This window comes from Cornus florida, unplaced genomic scaffold (assembly GCF_030987335.1).
Source record: "Cornus florida cultivar Cherokee Brave unplaced genomic scaffold, ASM3098733v1 CherokeeBrave_3.0.0_Hap2_Chr08, whole genome shotgun sequence".
Classification (NCBI taxonomy): Eukaryota; Viridiplantae; Streptophyta; class Magnoliopsida; order Cornales; family Cornaceae; genus Cornus; species Cornus florida.
This window is the reverse complement of record NW_026775578.1, coordinates 51199913-51220747: the sequence shown is the minus strand read 5'-3', so window position 1 is coordinate 51220747 and position 20835 is coordinate 51199913.

The window sequence follows — 20835 nt, the reverse complement described above, 5'->3', positions numbered from 1 at the left end:
GTAGGTGTCTTGATGCCTCATTCTTGTTTGCATAGATCTAACACTAAATCTGAGCTGCAGAAGGCAACCTACCTTATCACGTGCTGGCAATACAAGCTAGGCCAATTAAATCTATAGTTATAAAATTGCTTAAAAGATCCACCCTATTATGATCTTCAATAATCAGTTTCTCAAGCAAAGGTTGAATGACCAATAACCCATTAAGATTATTACATGGACATTCCACCTTGGTGTTGGAGAATGAGAGATGTTGTAAAGAAATTGAAGTCAAACATATGCTTTTGAAAAATATGCAATCACTTGATTTTGGATTGCCAACAACTTCCATAGCATCACTAACTACTGCTACATGTTGTACAACATCATCATTGACATTACTGTGTTGTGGTAGTAGGATGAGAGACCAGATCAGCCGCTTGGACTTTGGATGGAGTTTGCTCATTGTAAGGTAAAAGAAATTTGGATTTCAAAAGATGTTTTATCTCCAACCAAGATTGTACACCTGCTTTTCTTTGTTGTGTACGTGAAACTCACAATTGTTCCCACCAATTGAAAGCTATTCCTTCCTATTTATATGCAACTAATGCCACCTTATTTTCTTCTTTAAAATCCATATAATCAAAGAACATCTTAAAATCTTCTAGTTAGTCCAGAAAATCTTCAACATGAAAAAGACCATCAAAACTATGAGGAAAATTCCTAGGATTATTTTGATACCCCATGATTTCTGAATGCAGGTTAGTCTGGCCCACGCCCGAGGATATCAAAACCAATCGGCAATAATCGAACATAGAGTACAAATTAATTAAATAACATGAATAAATAAATGACTGAAAGAAACTAAAATGATAATCCATTAATAAAATCTCAGAATAAATTTTCATTAACAAGTTCTTTTAATATAATTAATCCTCCAACTTATACAACTCGGGAATCCATACTATGTGGACCCCTGGAAAACCAAACTAACCAAATGACAGCAAAAACTGTCTACATCAGAAAACTGAAACATAAAGAACCTCCTAAGTAACACAATCCGGAAGAGTGAAGTAGATGATCCCTGCTCAGCACGAACAATCCCTACTCCTGACGAATACCTGAAAAAGTGATGGTGGGTCAGGCACACAAATAAGTTTTACTCTACTACAGTCCAAGCAAAAACCCGATATGCAGATACATCTTATATAACTCAACAATAACTATCTAATCCATATATATATGTATATATATATATATATATATATATATATATATATATATATATATACACACACACACACACACACACACACACACACACACACACTAAATGACTCTCACTGGACTACAAATAGGGTCAACTTGAATAGAAGGCAACATGCAAAATGCACCTTAAGTGGGCATGAGTACCTAAGCCTAACAGGGTATACCTCAACCTATCATAGCCAATTATGCATCCCAATACATATACGCTCCCTAACCATCGACTCTGAGACTCAAGCTCATATTGCGGTACCATAATTCTATATTTAAAATCCATCCAAAACCAAAATAAAGCCAGTCAACTGTTCGTTGCCATCACATGAAATATAAGTAGGATTTAAATGTTATAATTAATCCATTCCCTTATTTCAGAATAAGTAGGAATTAGCGTTTTGATCTAATCCATAACTAATATGCCACCATCCCATACCAGTGTATATAATCCACAAAATAAACCAATAATTAATAAAATAGATAAAACAGTTCAACAATTAAAATCCAGAATAGGTAGGAGTTAGCGTTTTGGTCTAATCGGTACCTAATATGCCACTGTCTCATACCGGTGTATATAATCCACAAAATCCATATAATTGATATAAACAGAATTAAACAGTTCATCAATTATAGTCCAGAGCAAGCATAATAAAAATCTGATATGTATAGGATCATATTATGTATCCATTACAAGATTTAAGAATCATGTCACAATCCGTTAAATTGCTAAAATAAGATTAAGCAATTAAATCCTCTCTATCCGTTAACAATATGCAAATTTGTTTAAACTTTCGTACTATTCAAAACATTAGCATAATAGTATAGTCTAACAAATCCTAGGATTTTAACATGTTTATTTAACTTATTTAACCACCCCCCCCCCCCCCCCCCCCCACACACACACACACACAATAATCCAGAATCACCCTTAAGCCTCAAAATTATAGAAACCATCAAAATACACCCTTAGGTGTACAACCAGTGAGAGAGCTGCCTCCCCTAGGGAGGGAGCCGGCTCTCCCTCTCATGGAGCCGGCTCTCCACTCTTTTTCTTAGGGAGTTGGCTCCCTCCTTTAGGGAGCCGGCTCTCTCACAGAGAGCCGTGGTCTTAAAAATAACGGGAGTATTTATTTAAGAGCCAACTCTACCCCTGCTTCTTATCCCCTTTGAGAGCCGGCTCTACCCCTACTTCTTATCATCTTCCTCGCCTCCGACGATGATAAAAACCCTCTATAATGTTTTGTTTAGGTTCCCAGAGGTCCGTTTATGTCCCAAAACTATCCCAGAAACTTTTAAAACATAGTATGCATCATGAATAACAATTAAAATGTAATATGAAACAATTTATACAATAAATCAATTTCAATTAATCAACACATAATAAAGTTTAAAGTCTAAATTATCATGCATACCTAATCAATTTTATTGTCCGTTTAGTTCTTGGAAACTATCTGGGCATGCACAGAATACAGGTCAAAGGGAAAGAGCAAGAAATAAAACTTGCCTCTAGGTTTCGAATTGAAACCTTTAACTTCTTCTTCCTAGTTTTTCCGGCGAACGTGACTGCCGTCAAGGACTCCTCTGCTCTGGTTCTAACCCTCGAATAACCCTCAACCTTCCTCCTTGGTCCGGCCTAATTCTTTAGCCTAAACCCTCTCTTTTGTCTCTCAGTTTCTCTTCTCTCATCTCTGTTCTCTCTCTCAATTCTCTGCTACCACTCTCTTCTATAAGGTGGCATGAGTAGGGTCTTATAACCCTAAGGTAGACAACACCCTTACATATATATAGGTTTATACAAACCCTAATCCCAACCCGATACTAAGTCGGCTAAACATAAAAGAAAAGAAAAAAAAAAAAAGTAAAATATAATTACACACACATATAAAGTCCTATACGTAATCACCAAATATACATATATATATATATAATCTCCTAACATAATATTACTAGTATTAACATTAAAATAAACAATTAATAATAATAATACTCAAATAATCATAATACTCAAATAATAACAATACTCAAATAATCAAACAATTAAACAATTAACAATTTACAATTAAACAATTAATTCAATTAAATGCATACCATTAAGCCACATAACCACATAGCCACATAATTTATTAAAATGCACAAGAAAGAAAAATTAAATTTCAATTATATCCTTTTGAAAACTAGGGATATTACATTCTTCCCCCCTAACAAAAGGAATTCTGTCCTCGGAATTCTTGAAACTCTGAATTATTTTTGTTAAAATTCATTTCCGTTCCGTTGTTGATTCTGTCTCTGTGTATGGGCTTCACTGAATTCCAAATTCTCATAGAAAATTTATGGGTCCCACATTTAGGAAATACAAAAATTATACTACACGTAGGTTGTATTTAACAAAAACTCATCCTTACCCAATTTTCAAACAAGGTTATATATCTATATTCCTTCGAGTTCCATAGCATAGATTTGCAAAACTTCTATGCACCTAACACTAACGTTTTGGTAACGCTAAATTATAGGCTACTACCTAAATTTATAAACACATTCCGTGAAAAAGGCAATTAAATATATAAAACTGACTTTTCTCCAAAATGCACATTGCTTCCTATATGGAAGATATCCCAAACAACCATTTCCTGATAGAAAACTCTAGTGGACGAGTTTAACTATTTACAAAATCCTACTGTCACCGCCAAACCACGCGCAATCCATTACAAAAGAGAGTATTTTTCTCCGACGTATCCTTAAATGAAGTCAAGGTCTGATTGTATAACCCTTACTTTCATTTAAAACCAACAAATGAGAGGTCTGCACTATAATATACAAAACCTCAATAGTTGTCACACCAACCTCCCTGTGCCAACTATATGATAGATAAATACTCTGAAAAGTGAAGTAAACACTTCCAATTATCCATGAAAACCTAGGATATATGTCCCTAGCATATCCTCTATGAGCAAATGTAATGTCTCGATCAAATCCCCCATCCGGAGATGTGAAACAAAGTTATTGCTCCAACATCGTTATAAACCTCTTTCTAAATACCAATTTTCATCCATTATAATGGACATCCACATGCTATAACACTACTATCAATGCGATGTAGAACTAATATGAAGCTCCAAAATGAACACTACTCGAACAATGTCTATAAGAGAACCTGTTCAATCCACCATTCTTTACCCTATATGAATTTAAAATTTCCAATTCAATGTCGATAATCCCTACCGACCATCCAATCCTGATGAGTCTTACGCCTAATAGGTTGTGGCAAAAATCTCCAATGATATCCGATTATCAATTTTCTACCTTTCTAACAGGTGTTACTATCATAGACAGTCATGTACATATCTCTACCCAAACCTGTTCACTAGAACTGACATTCGATGTCTTGATGTACCTTATAACCATAAGAGTGCATCGAGAAAAATTTACGAATGATACCTCTCATTCACTCCAACATCATTTATAGAAACTACTAATCATCCTCCAGTACTTTAAGCTCTATATGAGTAAGGTAACACTCTCACAAAGGTCAGCTCCGATTTTTTAAGTTGACTTCCTTAATTTCTTTAATAATAGTAAGTGTCATTATTATATATACTATAAGTTCAACTGATTTCTCAATAACTTCCCGAAGGTTTAATTACCATATCGGTTGTTAAGAGTATCCACTTCCCTATTACTTCCACCTGACGAAACTTAATGCAAAGTGTGAATCACCTCTTCTATCTATCTAAGCCGTCTCGTGATCCATTCTATTTATATGAACTGATATCTTACCAGTTCAAAATAGACAAAATAAAACTGATTTAATTTATCAGTCAACCAATATCCCAACCAAAATCTTGACCCTTGTATAAAAGCAGCAATCCCTCAACTAAATCTGTGGAAAATACTCTGTCATTTCCACTTCAGTATAAGAAATGTCTACAAGAATCTAGTGATCTCTGATGGTTCATCTTGATTATTTAATAAATATTAGAATTGGAAACAAAATCAATTTGTCATTCCTCCTGCCTGTCCTCCAAACATCTGTTTCATACTGTGAAGCATCATGTTTCCACCATGATAAATTAAGAACTATGATTTACAAACCTCAGTCCTTACATCCTCTTTGTCTACAAAAAGTACCATTAATTTGGTACCATCAGCTGTCGTTTGCACCCATTGTTTAAATTGGAGCATCGTCAAAAGCTAACTCTACAACTTAATCCATGCACCACTGATTTGTGATAAACTTACTGGTAAAGAAAATCAACCGGTAATTCTATTCATCGAAAGTTAACTAGCTATGACTGTTTTATATACACTGTACACCTCTTCCTTATATGGGTGTTCGGTCTCACCTTCACGTCGTTGACACACCCTGTTTTTTTAACATAAGTAAGTGTTTATTAGACTTCCTGTCTAACTTCAAAAGAATATGGAATCTTTTCATCCTCTAAAGAGTCATCAATTTCCTAGCAACAACTAATTGTTGCGAATTATGATTTTTTAAAAAAATTCCATAGTATTTATGCAAGTGAAAAGATTTAGTTTCCTCATCCATGTGCAAAACCAGCAACTCCTCCTAATGACACGCCCTCGTGAAAAGATTCTTGATTAAGAATAGACTAATGAAGATTTATCCAGTCTAATGTCCTCACTTAGCATCACTCCAATAAGTACTTAAATCAGTACGAAATCCTCCTTCCGACTTGGTGACAACTTCTGGAATTTCCAAGAAAATGTTCTGCAACTCCGGCAACTCCGATAAACCATCGTGGCGTTACAACGGTCTTTATTTACCACAACCTCACGAATACCGAAATATTAACAACCACCCTTATCATGGCATTGTAATATTATATGAATCCTTCTAACTAATCATAAATCAAACTAATCGTTCTAGATTATTTGACTCGTATTGATGGTTTAACTATCCCATCCTGAAAACATACTATAATAACGCATGTCTAGGTCTAATAGATTAGCTAGATTTATGTATATCTACCAAATCCGATTACCACATGCTCACAATCCTAGCGTAAGCAACGCTATTACACCATGTTATTAAAAAAAAAACAATAGTTGACTGATCACATACTTGTGTCCCCAAATAAACCACATTCCATATCCTGCATAATTAATGAAAATAAAATACGTAGGACAAAACATAATAACACAAAACATAATCCTTCTTAAGACATCGCTCTTTCTAGAAAAGAAAGTCTTCTCTAAAATAAACTTGAAAAATTATTTCACAAGATTTCCCTTTATAGTTTCTTAGGTACTCATCCAACCTCAAAACACCTCCCTTTTTTTTTTTTTTTTTTAAACACAGCTTTAAAAGCAACATATGTTTACCTAAGCAAATATCAAGAGCTTAATCCCTCATCCTCCTTATACGCGGAATAAAAACCGTCTAACGTGGTTTTATAAAGCCTATTAGAATGTCACAACATAATACCAATGCTCTCCTGGACATGATACAAAATCACACGTTTCATTCTAATAAAAACTCCATTAAATCCCCCAAACTCCTGAAGACTATTCTTTATATATCTCTTTTAGAGATAACATGAAAGCTTAATTATATGTAGATTGATCCACACCAACTCTACTAGTATCATTCACTATACTATTAGTGAATAAGATCACCCTTGTGCGATCATTCATCTTCAAGATTTAGTATTCTCTTTCTTGGATACGTTGAAATTTCCTCCCTTAGGATCCTCTTCGGACTCCTACTCTTCACTTGTCTTCTGGTGGTGCCCATCACGTTGCAACCAAATTTGCAATAAAAAGTGTGGCCAAGTTTTGAATTTATAAAAAGCCACTATTAACTCTAACTAATAAATATAGCTAGGGTGAGTAGGGATTGTCCCAAGGGATTGGGTGTGTATTTGAAATGGAAATAAGGTTGGATTAGTAGGTCGAGTGATCAAAATGTGGTTTGCTTGGTTAATTAAACTACAATGCAATTGAAATTAAAGCAAGCAAAAAGAAATAATCTAGAAAGTAGGGAAAAGATATAGAGGAGAGGACTTGGGATTTTAGAGCTCACCACTAAGCTTGACTTCACTAGACACTAGTAATTGCACATCAATGGGGAAATTGAATTGCAACATGTGTGTGTGTGTGTGTCATTAATTGAAACTAAGCATGGGTGACAAATAAGTATAGATTGTCTAGCCAAATCAAATGGAAAGCACAACCTATCAAATGAAACCAAAATCCATTCAATACAACCACAATTTATGAACACACAACTATCTATAGACATACATCATTTGCATTCATAAGTATGGAACACCAAAAAACAAGAATAGATTGTCCACCTATCTAGGAATTCAAAGCAACTAAACTACATCTAGACTAAAGACATGAGGATTAAACTAAGTAAGCTAAAGGTGTGGCACAATCCATCAGAAACAAGTGTGAACCATCAAATAAATTACAAGAGTGTGCAATTAAGCACTATGTTTTGATCATCTCTAGATTAACTTCATCAATACACTTAAACATGCATAAATTCCATTAAATCTAGAGAAAAGCACTGAATCATCCATTCTAGCATATATAGACATATGGTTAGAAATAGATAATCAATTGAAAGCATTAACCCTTATACATCAAGTAGAAACCACAAGATATATATATAAATCCAAGATCAAAACATTTATTACAATTACATCCCCAAAAATATACAAAAGACTAGGTCTAGGAAGCAAACTTAGGGGCTACTCTAGCCCCAAGTAGATGTTTAGCCATTCATTGAAGTAGTCATTCAACCCTCAAGGGCTATCTACATGGTAGGAATGATCTCTTTCTTAATGGAAACCTTAGATGAATGGAAGAACTCCTAAATGGTGTATAGCTCTCTTATCTTTAGCCTCCTCTTCTATATGATTCTATCTTTCTATCTTGGTGGTTTCTTTTGTCGCCACACCATAAGCTTAAGAGTCTGTATTAAGGCGAAGGCCAAGAGTTTTACATTTATAAAAGTCACTACTACCTTCACTAAAAATATAGTTAGGGCGAGTAGGGATCGTCCCAAGGGATTGGAGTCGTACTTGGTTGTGGAATCGCAATTAGGGTTAGTAGGTCGAGTGATCAAACAAATGGTTGATTGGTTAATTAAACTAGAGAGCAACTAAATTAAACTAAATAATTGAATGCAACAAAGAGTAAGTAAGAGAGAGAAATTTTGGGGTTTAGAGATCACCACCAAGCAATGCTTTTCTACACTTCTAACTAGTACTAATGAGGGAAATGTGTGTTGCAATATTGGTGTGTGTATGTGTTTTTGGTTGATTCAATTAGCAAGGATGACCAATTAAGCATGTATTGTCTAAACATCATGTGAAAGGAACAATATATCTAATCAATGAAGCATATATTGTCTAAACAACATGTGAAAGGCATAATAGATCAAAACAAGTCATGAATCCTTTTATTAAGCTCACAATCCAATTACACCACAAGGTTAGAGACATATGCTACTTGCATTCAAAAGCATGGAATATCAAACAACAAGCATGGATTGTCCTCCCATTTAACACTACACTACAACTACATTACATCTACACTACTAGCATGAAAATAAACTAGGGGAGAGGCACAATCCATCAACGAACAAGTTTGAACCATCAAGAAAATCACAAGAGCATTCTTTTAAGCACTATGTTTTGACAACTTCTAGATCTATAGCATCAATACACATAACCATGCATCAATAACACAAAATCTAGAGACAAGCACATGAACATCTATCCTAGCATACATAGACATATAGATAGAATGAAATGATCAATTGAAAGCATTGGACCACATAAATCATTGAATAAACAAGATCTATATATATCAAAGTGTTAAAACATTAATTACAACACTAATCCCTCAATAATACACAAGATTAAGATATAGAAAGTATGCTTGGGGCTAACTCTAGTCCCAAGAAGATGTCTAGCCACTCATGGTGATGTTGCTCCAACCCTCAAGGGCTGACTCCATGGAAGAGATTTATTCCTTGATTGATGAAGAGTCTCCAATGGTGTCTCTAGCCTCCTCATCTACTCTAAGAATTGCCTCTAAGGTTGTCTCTCTAATTCCCTAAGAAGTTCCCTCAAAAAGTGCATCATATTCCTTTTATAGGTAGGTCAAATAACACACAAAATGAGTTGGAGTTGTGCACACAATATTCCCCAATGATTAGATAAAGGACAACTTTCAATGAGCTGGAATTTAAACTTTTTCGCACTGGAGGAAGTTCGATCGATCGAACCTTGGACTTGGATCGATCGAATTGGCTGAGATCCATTGAACTTAAGCTGGATCGATCCAACTGGTTGAACTTTTTGGGAAAAGACAAATCCGAGATGTTTTGGGGGATATTTTTGGGAAAAGGACAAAAGTAGTTAGTGGGTGGTACAGCTGTGGATAGGATCAATCATTTAAATAAGGACAAAAGTGTTCGATCGATCGAAGGGTGGTATTGGATCGATCAAACTTTGGACTTCCTGCTTTGGGTTAAGGTTTGGATCTATCTTGAAGTGCTGAGATCGATCAATGTTTGATCGATCGAACCTTGAAGTTGGATCGATCAAACTTTGATCCTTTCCACCTTTAGCTTCATTTGCTTCTTTCTTTCTCCACTTTGCTCATTTCTTCGTTTAATCCCAGAATTGCTTCAATTAAGCTCTTATTTGGCTGAGTTAGCTTATTTTCGGGATAAGTGCCTGAAAATGGAAATAATACGAAATCAATCTAAAACGGTAAAGTAAGATAGATAAAGGTACTAGAATGCCTAAGCTTAAGATGTTTAAATACGCACTTTTCAGTACTCATCACACCCCCAAACTTAAATATTGCTAGTCCCTAGCAATGAACTAGAAAGTAAAGGAATGAAATGAACAACTATACAAGTATGAACTAGAAAGCAATAAGTGGATAACACCACTTTCGTAGGGAACACGATTGCATTTAGCATATGCAACAAGCCTTTTAAACCCCTAGGTTACCCCTAGTAGATGAGTGAAGTCTCGTGAGGGTTTCCAGAAATGGTACCCACAAATATTAAGCTCATTCTTTCAAAAGAAGCACCAATATTGCAAACAAGCATTGGGAGAAAACTGTCTCAAATATGCAATTTTTCAAACATTTCCAAGCAATCTCCCAAAATCTTAACATCAAGCAAGCAAATATGGTCCTCCACACATCAAGAAAATGATCATGCAAATCAAAATAACTCTAGAATCCTTTTTGAGTGGATCGGCATCAAATATGTTACTCTCTAAGCCAATTAAAGAATTAATCACATCCTTACCCTCAAACTAGCACACAAATCTAGTACCAATCATCGAGACAAAAAGTGGACCGTTTATTAAAGCTTTATTGTTCTATGTGTGCTTATTTTTTTCACTTGATTGTTTTTTTTTTTTGTTCTTTTTTTATTTATAGGATTAAAGATGGAAGCATGGTGCAATGTGTTGATCTATTAAGCTTTCTAGCAATTCATGAGGTCGAGCATTAGGTCAATGACTCCCAAACCAGAGGACTTTAGGGCATTAGGCGTTCAAACACCCCTACGGACTTATAAGCTCAAATCAACTATGCTACAAATCAAGACAACCTCCATCTAATCATTTCCCACTTCTCACCTTTTGGGAGAAGTCCTCACTTTTTATAGCTTCTATTTTTTTTTTTTTTTTTTTTTTTTTTTTGAATTCAATTCAATTATTAACCTAAAGTTTGGGCCCTACACCTTTCGACACGAGAAGTTCAATGCTTGATGAGGCTAGAATCCCGACTACTTAATAAAAAGGGGTTGTTATCCACCTTTATCAAGAATGAAAGCTTTCAATGCACTATTAGCTCAATTGGGATATAACCAATTCAATAATCAACAAAGTATGTACCCCACAAATGAATGCTAGTGTACGCCTGTGCTAGTGTAAAATTCTAGAGTGAATCTCAAAACAATCACAAGATCAGGATGATGTGGATCACAAGTGTAAGCAAGATATCAATCTTTCGAAAAATTTACTCCTAAATGGCATCCACAAGTCATACAAGGAGTATTGGACTCTCAAGTCAAGCAATTTTTAAATTTTAAGCAATATAGTCCTCAAAAGATCAAAATCATAGCTAGATATGGACCAATCATAGAAATATCCCTCAAATACACAAGTCATGCTCAAAATTTTAAAATTTAAAACTAACACTGTAAAGCACCATTCCCCCCAAACTTAAATGGCAAAATGTCCTCAATGTGCAAAGAGAACAAAGGAAAGAGTATACCAGTGCAACTAAGCAAGAATGATCGGGACTGAAGTATCCGAAGTGGGTGGCATGGCCCCCCCAAACTTGGGATGAACTGAGGTCCTGAAAATTGGCACTTGGATAAACTCATTAGATAACAAAATGGGATAATCGGTGCACAGTGGACATGTAAGTGTAAATAAGATAAACAAATAAATAGATAAGAGAGGTATAAGGGTGGTCCTGAAAATTGGATAGCACTCTCTCTCTGAAGTCACTGTGATGCACCTGATGGAGTCAAACATAGAGATATGAAAATATAATCAAATGACATTCATAGCAAAAATAGATATATAAAATAGATAAAGTGCAGGTACAACAAAAATATCAAAGCCGACAGACCGGCTGTAAAAATAATAGTACTGTATAGTGACAAAAATAAAGTATCAATAGGAGAGAGGGATCATGAGATAGAAGGAACTGGGAACTCCGGAGGATGAGGTAGGACGGGTAGGTCTGGCTCCACAGATGTTTCTGGATATATCTCGGAACATAGTCGCGACATCTATGCGGAAGGTAACAATATCAGCTCTGTGGGCAGTAAGATCAGCTCGTATAGCAACAACAGCATCCTCAAGAGTTTGCAGGCGTACTCCAAAGCCGGGGGCCATATCTGGAGCCTCTGATAAGCGCCGAATATTGCATATTCAAGCGCCCTTAGCTGCATTAGCTAAGTCTATTATTTGATTATTCTATATAAATTATCTTCATTTGCACGTTTTTATATATTTTCAGGTTCATTGGCCAAAAAGGAGCAAAAATGGTGTTTTGCTAAATCTTTGAATAACAATGTGCTCAAGGCTAAAGTTCTAGCAATAGTGGAATTTGACTTTGCTCACCATTTTTGATTTATCAAACTCAAGAATTGGACTTCCATTAAAACATGACATATTTAGAGCTTTGAATTAGCTTTCCAAATCTTTAAACAGTTCATCATTTAGAGTTTGGAGTAGAAAGTTATGGCTGTTCTACCAAAGTAGTGCAAAGTAGGTTAAGAGGAAGGAGCATACTGGTCCAACTTCGAGCACTCAAAGTGCTTAGTTCGAGCACTCGAACTATGGGCAGAATACTCTCCGGAAACCATCACTTCAGCCCACTTGCACCTTGTTTCCCTTATTTTCTGATTTTTATCTTTATGGGTTGGTTGGAGATGTCTTTTGGTGGGGAGTTGAGCCTTGTTTTGGTAGGATAATGGCTACAAGGTGAGGGGAACCACATAGATCATAGGATATCTCATCTTTGCAAGATTTTTAGAGAGATAAAGAGGAGGAGAAGAGAGAGTTCTTGAAGTTACAACAAAGGAGCTCGAAAATGGAGGTTGCATCCAAGCTTCTTCCTTCTTCTAAAGCTCCCATGGGTAACTAAACCTCCATCTAGGGAGGTGATGAGGCCCCTCCCTTGTAAGCATGTTCTAATTTAGGCTATATTTTAGAGATTAAAATGTATACTCTATGGTCTTTTCATAACCAAGAGCACTTCATTTCTTGTAATGAATGTTGATATATGTGTGGATGATTTCTGTAAGTTGATTATCTTGCTTTAAATGATGTCTTATATTAATCATATTGCTTAAGTTTTCATGGTGAGAATGGAAGCAAGGTTATGAAATGGTTTAATGGCATGTTGATAAGGACTTTGATAGATCATTGTGTAGGTGAAACCTTTGATGATTTATGCTTATTTCTTACCTTCATGTGCTTCACCATTTTATCTGGGGCTTGATAGTCTTTCATTCAAGTAAATGTGGTTAAGTTACACCTTAGTTAGGTAGTCTAAACATGTTAACCTTTGATGGATCATGCTTGCTTCAGATTTAGTGAACTTCTTGAGGATATTATAGCAACCAAGTGTTGCTATGTATCATGACCATAATATATATTGTTTTCCCCCAATTTAGCTCTAATCTAGCATGTGTATAGGAATGGAGGCGGATTCACTTCCCTAGTCCTCTTTACTTGTATTTCATCTCCTTTAAATTCTTGCAAACTTTTATTTTATGCACCTTAATTTCATAGCTTAAGTGACAACCAACAAATCCTCTATGAACACCCCGTATCATTCTAAAAAGACTCTAGACACTTAGGTTGCCATAGATTAGTGCAATCCCAGTGGTTCGACTTACCCGACCAATAGCCCTATTTTACAATGATTCATGCTATTGCGAAGGTTGATTTATAATTGTAATCGACTCAACCGATCAATTTTTGGCGCCGTTGCCGGGGACTGCAAATGGTTTAGCAACCGAAGTTCTAGGGTTAATTTTAGAGTGATTGTGAATATCATGAATTGTGAATATTTCTTGTGTAGTTTAACCATCTTGTGTTGTAAGTGAGATTCTAGGGACTCGAAGCTCGCCGAGGGAAAGCTAGCTAATTTATAAGTCTAGAAGACCCCAGGTAAGTCTCTTAACCTTCTAGTTTCGGCATTATAAATATTGTGCATGTGTTAAATTTAGTGATAATTTAGTTTTATAGCCCTGGTTGAGGCTATTATCTTGTTTAACTTTCGTGTACAAGCATCGGTCCTTGTCGTGGCCATTTAAATTCTGTCTTGATAATTGAGGAGAACGGGAACATCGTATGTGGAGTTGTGAATGATGAATAGTAGTATTGATAGCAATATGTATTGTTGATATTTGGCCGTAGATCGCTCTCCCTACCAACCCTTGACTCGCCAGTTGATATAAATTCACTTGAAAAAACTCTTAGATGAAACCTAAGGGAATCTTCTAGCGTAAGAGAACTTGAAACTGAATTTAACACAATGGCTGAAAATGTAGGAGATGTCAGAAATGAGGGAATTAATAATGATAGGGCCAAAATTCCAAATGTAGAGCCAATGACTCTCAAGGACCATTTCATCCCTACTACATATGCTTCACCTTCATGCATAGTGATGCCAAACATCGATGCGGCTTAATATGAGATCAAATCAAGTACTATTCAAATGCTTCCATCTTTCCATGGCCTTGATAATGAAGATCCGTATAAGCATCTTGATGAATTCCTTGAAATCTGTTCGACCATCCGGTTGAGAGGTTTTCCTAAAAATGCACTCCATCTGCATATTTTCCCATTTTCTTTAAAAGATAGGGCAAAATATTGGTTAAACTCACTCACTCCAAATTCCATCACTTCTTGGGCTCAATTACAGCAAGAATTCCTTAAGAAGTATTATCCGATGAGTAAAACCAACCAAATGAGGCATTCCATTCTTAGCTTTTCTCAAACGAATGGAGAACAACTCTACGAGACTTGGGAAAGGCTACAAGACCTTCTTAGAAAATGTTCGCATCATTTGATTCCAAAATGGCAATTAGTGCAAGCTTTCTATGCTGGCTTAACCGAACCCCATAGATTCATGGTTGACTCTTCTTGTAGTGGGATGTTCATGTCCAAGAATGCGGATGAGGCTTGGACCCTACTAGAGAATTTAAGCAAAAATTCACTTCAACATAATTCTCATAGGGCTCCGACCTCAACCAATGCAAAGAACACCAACCCTTGTCAACCAAAATCAATAAGGGAGGAATCATCCCAAGTGGATGCCATAGCTCATAAATTATATCAATTGATGGCGCCACATCTCTCTCCTTCATTATCTCAAAATTTGGCAAGTTCGGTATGTTCATCATGTACTAGTCCATTCCATCTCACGGAAGATTGCCCCACACCGGAGCAATATTCCAATCCAGATCAAGAGCAAGCTAATGCCATGTTCTCAAGATCCAGGAATAATCCCTATTCCAATACCTACAATCCGGGATGGCGAGATCACCCAAATTTTTCGTGGCGGCAACAAGCCCCACAAAATTCCCAATTCCAAAATCAAGGGCATCAAAATTAGCCCCCTCCTCAATTTCAAAATAGGCAATTCCTAGCCTCTTCAAGCTACCGTCCTCCGTATACTCCAAATGTCTCCAATCAACCTCCGGTGTACCCAACTGATGAAATTGTGGCTGCAAACAAGCAAATGATGGAGTCATTAAACAAGCAAATCATGGATTCCAACAAGCAACTCTTGACATCTTTGCAACCTACTCTTCAAATGGTTCACTCTCATACTCAATCCATAGCTAAGCTCGAAAATCAAGTGGGCCAAATAGCTAACTCTGTGAACCAATTGCTTCAAAAGGACAAAGGTAAGCTTCCCGCTCAACCATTTGAAAATCTTAGAGGGATGCATGTGATTGATGAAACCCCTCCATTGAGTGGGTCGAGTCATGAGCATGTTCAAGCAATCAGCACCCTTAGGAGTGGTAGAGTGGTTGACAACAAGGTTGATGGAGATAAAAATGAACAAGAACCTCCTTTGAAAAATCCAAATTCAAGCTTTTCTCGTCCAAATACCATTCACGGAAATCCCACACATGTTAACCCAAATGTGGAAACTACTTATGAGCCAAAAGCTTCGTTTCCGCAATATCTTCAAGAGTCAACACATATTGGGAACAAGAATTGTAAAATTCAAGACATGTGGGAAGTTTTCAAGCAAGTGAAGATCAACTTACCCCTCTTGGATGCTATCAAGCAAATCCCTCCCTATGCAAAATTTCTTAAAGACTTGTGCACTCAAAAGCGCACTTCTAAAAGTCATTTGCCAAAGAAAGTGAGGTTAACTGAAAATGTTAGTACTATCATTCAGTACAGCACTCTTCCAAAGTATAAGGATCCGGGTGCTCCCACAATCTCTTGTATCATTGGTGACAACAAAATCGAGAGGGCCCTCCTTGACTTAGGAGCTAGTGTGAATTTAATTCCATACTTAGTTTACTTACAGCTTGGCCTGGGAGATTTAAAGCCGACTTTCGTGGTTTTGCAACTTGTCGATAGATCGGTCAAGCATCCACGAGGCATTCTAGAGGATGTTATCATCCAAGTGGACAAATTTTACTTCCCGGTAGACTTTGTGGTTCTTGACACGGAACCGGTCTACGATCCAAAAAAGCATATTCCCATAATCCTTGGTAGGCCATTCTTAGCTACGGCTAATGCATCAATTAATTGCCGAACTAGGGTGATGGACAGTGCTTTTGGAAATATGCAAGTCAAACTCCAAATCTTTCATGCAACTCAACATCCTTCCAATGAGGATGATTGTTTTCTTGTTGATGTCATTGATGACATGGTCGAAGAATCTCTTCCCTTCATTCTAAGCAAGGACCCCCTTGAAACTTGCATGTCTCATTTCGACTTCTCAAACTTTGACATTAATCAATCCATCCGAGAAGTTAATTCTCTGCTTAATGTCGACGCTATCATGGATATTCCCCCTTAGAAAATTCTAAGAGAGCCGCTTCCTTAGCTTTCCACTACTCCTCCGGTTCCGTCTCTGAAATCCCCACCACTACTTGAGCTTAAGCCGCTCCCGGCCCATCTCAAGTATGTATTCCTTGGCTCAAATCAAACTCTCCCAGTCATCATTGCATCGGATCTTCTAAAAGACGAAGAAACCAACTTTTTAGCGGTGCTACAAGAGCACAAAGAAGCTATTGGTTGGGCAGTGGCTGACTTGAAGGGAATTGACCCCTCCATTTGTATACACCGCATTCATATGGAGGAGGACGCAAAGCCTACTAGAGAGGTTCAGTGTCGGTTAAATCCTAACATGAAGGAAGTGGTAATGAAGGAAGTGATAAAATTGCTAGATGCGGGAATCATCTACCCCATCTCTGATAGCAAGTGGGTAAGCCCCACATAAGTTGTTCCCAAGAAATCCGGTCTCACCGTTGTTGAAAATTCAGGCGGGTGAGCTCGTGCCACAACGAACCACCACCGGGTGACGTGTGTGTACTAATTACCGGAAGCTCAATTCGTCAACTAGGAAAGATCATTTCCCATTACCATTTATTGATCAAATCCTAGAAAGGCTAGCCGGCCAAAAGTTACTATTGTTTTCTTGACGGTTATTCCGGCTATAACCAAGTGGCAATCGCCTCCCAAGATCAAGAGAAAACAACATTCACATGTCCCTTTAGAACTTTTGCATATCGACGCATGCCTTTCGGGCTATGCAATGCTCCTGCAACGTTTCAAAGGTGTATGATGTCCATATTTTCCGATATGGTTGAAAAATTCTTGGAAGTTTTCATGGACGATTTTTCTGTCTTTGGCTCCTCCTTTGATTCTTGTCTCAAAAATTTATCTCTTGTGCTCCAAAGATGTAAGGAGACAAATCTAATTCTAAGCTGGGAGAAAAGCCATTTCATGGTCCAAGAAGGCATTGTTCTAGGACATGTCATCTCTAAACGGGGAATCGAGGTAGAAAAGGCCAAAGTTGAGTTAATCTCTAATCTTCCTCCTCCGAATTCCGTCCGTCAAATTCGTTCTTTTCTTGGCCATGCCGGATTCTATCGTCGTTTCATCAAAAACTTTAGCAAAATCTCACGGCCCTTGCGTAATCTCTTAGCCAAGGATGTTCCATTCGATTTTGATGAAGCTTGTATGGAAGCTTTCATTAAACTTTGCATTCTCCTCTCATCTGGCCCAATAATGAAACCGCCTAATTGGTCTCTTCCTTTTGAGATCATGTGTGATGCATCCGACTATGCATTAGGCGCGGTTTTAGGCCAACGTGTGGACAAGCTCCCATACGTCATTTATTACGCTAGTCGAACTCTTTCTGATGCTCAATTAAATTACACAACTACTGAAAAAGAGTTGCTAGCTGTAGTTTATGCCTTGGACAAATTCCGCTCCTATCTTCTAGGTTCCAAAGTCATAGTTTTCTCGGATCATGCCGCCCTTTGGCACTTGTTATCAAAGAAAGAGACCAAACCCCGCATGATTCGATGGATACTCTTACTTCAAGAGTTTGACATTGAAATTCGGGACAAAAAAGGGGCAGACAATTTTATCGCCGATTATCTCTCTCGCTTACTCATTGAAAAATCTTCCGATTTCGCTGCTGTCCGTGATTCCTTTCCGAATTAGCAACTCTTCCAGATTTCCCAAGCAAATCTTCCATGGTTTGCGGATATTGTTAACTACCTTGCGGTAGGTAAAATTCTAAGTCATTGGTCCAAACAAGAGAAGGACCGGTTCTTCTCCCACGTCAAGCATTTCTTTTGGGAAGATCCGGAACTATTCAAATACTGCCCGGACCAAATCATCCGGTGATGTATTCTTGAAACTGAGACCACAAACATCCTCTATTTCTCTCATACTCTTGCTTGTGGAGGCCATTTCAGTGCCATAAAGACCGCTCACAAAGTTCTTCAAAGCGGATTTTATTGGCCTTCCTTGTTTCGAGATGCATACAATTTCTGTAAATCATGTGAAAGATACCAAAGGCTCGGATCCATGTCCCAAAGAGATATGATGCCCCTCACTTCCATCTTAATAATTGAAATTTTTAATGTGTGGGGAATCGACTTCATGGGACCATTTCTACCTTCTTATGGCTATGAGTACATTCTTGTAGCGGTAGACTACGTTTCCAAATGGGTGGAAGCCGCGGCCACCAGAGCCAATGATCATAAAGTCGTGATCGAGTTTATTCAATCTAACATCTTTAGTCATTTTGGTACGCCCCGAGCAATCATCAGCGATGGCGGATCACATTTCAGAAATCGTTATCTTAAATCCATCCTTTCTAAGTATTCCATCATTCATAAGGTTGCTACACCATACCATCCTCAAACGAGTGGTCAAGTAGAGGTTTCTAACGGGTAGATAAAGCACATTTTGGAAAAAACGGTTCGATCGGACCGCAAAGATTGGTCACTAAGGCTAGACGATGCACTTTGGGCTTACCGGATGGCTTATAAAACACCCATTGGCATGTTGCCATATCGACTCGTTTTTGGCAAAGTGTGTCATCTTCCGGTAGAATTAGAGCACCGTGCTTTTTGGGCCATAAAAAGGCTAAATTTTGATCTCAAACAGGCCGGCTTTAATCATGCTTTGCAACTAAATGAACTTGAGGAAATCTGAAATGATGCATATGAAAGTGCCAAAATCTATAAGGCAAAGACTAAAGCTTTTCATAACAAGCACATTGTTAGCAAGTCTTTCGCCCCGGGACAAAAGGTTTGGCTTTTCAATTCCCACTTGAAACTCTTTCTCGGTAAACTCCGGTCAAGATGGGATGGTCCATACATCGTCACTACTGTCTTCCCTCATGGAGCAATCGAACTCCAAGATCCGACAAAAGGATCGCTCTTCAAAGTTAATGGCCAACGGCTTAAGCCTTGCATTGACGGCATAATCCCAACCCGAAAAATTGAGAAAGTCCTCTTGACGGACCCAATTTACGAGGATTGATGCCTGCTCTAGCTTCGTCTAGCTATCGACTTTAAATTTAGCAAAGCAAGGGAAGCAATTCTTTCTATTTCTAGGCTTCTCTACATTTCCAATTGCCTGAGCCTTGAAATTTTTCTAGGAAATGGTTAACAAAAGCCAAAACTTTAACCTTATCTAGAACTATTTTAAATTATGTTCCCGCAATTCAGGCTGGTTTTCTTAGACTTTCTCAATCCTTGTTTTCATTCCCAAATGCTTCCATCTCGTTCCAGCAATTTCATCGGATCTTTGGAATGCTACACATGTGTGTAACCTCTCATTTTTCATACATTGTGGGATCATGGTTCCCCAAATTCTATCCATGTATTGGAGTGATATTGCAAAGTTCGAAAATTTTCGCCAAATTCCATCCATGTATTGGAGTGATGTTGCAAAGTTTGAAAATTTTCCCCAAATTCCATCCATTCATTGAACAGATGTTAGCAAATTGGCAATTTCGGTCATTTTACCCAGGCTTTTGCTCACTGGTCAAATTTTGAGCACTCGAAGTTCAAGCTTCGAGCACTCAAAATTTCCATTTTTCATTCAAGAGCCTACTGCCTTAAGTTCGAGCGCTCGAAGACACACTTCGAGTGCTCGAAAGTCCATAGAAGCTCACTACCTTAACTTTGAGCGCTCGAAGGCCTAACTTCGAGCGCTCGAACCCTCCTTCCCTCCTTTTAAAATCTGAACTCTCTCTCTCCCGCGTCTTTCCAGTCCCTCAACCCACAACCTCCTCTCTCCATTTTTAATTTCCTCTCTTCCATTACTTCCCTTCCACCCCACCCCACTCCTTCCATCTACCCACAACCTCAACATTTTTAACTTTCTCTCTTCCTCCATTAATTTCCACCCCACCCCACTACTCTCCTTCATTTACCAACAACCCACGACCTCCAACCTTCCAACTTCCCCTTCCTTCCATAATTCATCCACCCATTTCACTCCTCTCCTTCTTCTTCATCCATCTCTATATATATAACCATCACCCCCACTATTCCTCCTCATTCCATCCGTGCTT